Source organism: Bison bison, unplaced genomic scaffold (genome assembly GCF_000754665.1).
Source record: "Bison bison bison isolate TAMUID 2011002044 unplaced genomic scaffold, Bison_UMD1.0 scf7180017530404, whole genome shotgun sequence".
Taxonomy (NCBI): domain Eukaryota; kingdom Metazoa; phylum Chordata; class Mammalia; order Artiodactyla; family Bovidae; genus Bison; species Bison bison.
This window is the reverse complement of record NW_011410462.1, coordinates 1-596: the sequence shown is the minus strand read 5'-3', so window position 1 is coordinate 596 and position 596 is coordinate 1. Positions and strand designations below refer to the sequence as shown.

Sequence of the window (596 nt, the reverse complement as noted above, 5' to 3'; positions counted from 1 at the left end):
TAAGGAAAACAAGCTTCGAGTCTGGTAATGTACCCTAGTTCTGTAAACTGAACTGCTCCTCTCCTCGGCCCTAGGTAGGAGAACAGGAAGATGATCAGTCTGCAGATGCCAGCGTCAACACGGAAGATCTTGTACTTTGAAACCCTCTGCTCTCGGACCAAACTGTTTACTACTTGCCAGGAGCAATATCAGAGTAGTCCTTCAGCACCCCAGCCAAGTGCTCATTGTGAGTCTTAAACCGTCGCTTTTTCTGTGAGGCAGGCTTTTTCCTTCTTTGAATTGGGGCCACTTTCTTTGGTCTGGAGTCCTGCATGGAAGAAATACCCTGTCGCTTCAGATACTCTTCAATTTTCTCCTCGTCCATTGAATCCACGGTGACACTCCTCCACAGTTTCTGAAACTCTTCATCCACAGAAAACTGACAGCTCTTATCATTGAAGAAAAGAATTTTCTTCTTATCAGGACGGTTTACAAATAGTATCTGGTCCCCTAAAGCCTTGACAGCTTTCTGGGAATTGGGCAATCCTTCCTCGATGTCTTCTAGAAGAATCCCTCCTAAGCCTCGCTGGTCATGTTGATCTAAGAGCCTAAGCAGA

At 45.8% G+C, this 596-nt stretch overlaps 1 pseudogene; it reads right to left on the bottom strand.

The window, feature by feature from the left end:
• Positions 1–6: 6 nt before the first annotated feature.
• LOC104999754 lies at positions 7–592 on the bottom strand (annotated as a pseudogene).
• Between the last annotated feature and the right edge of the window lie 4 nt (positions 593–596).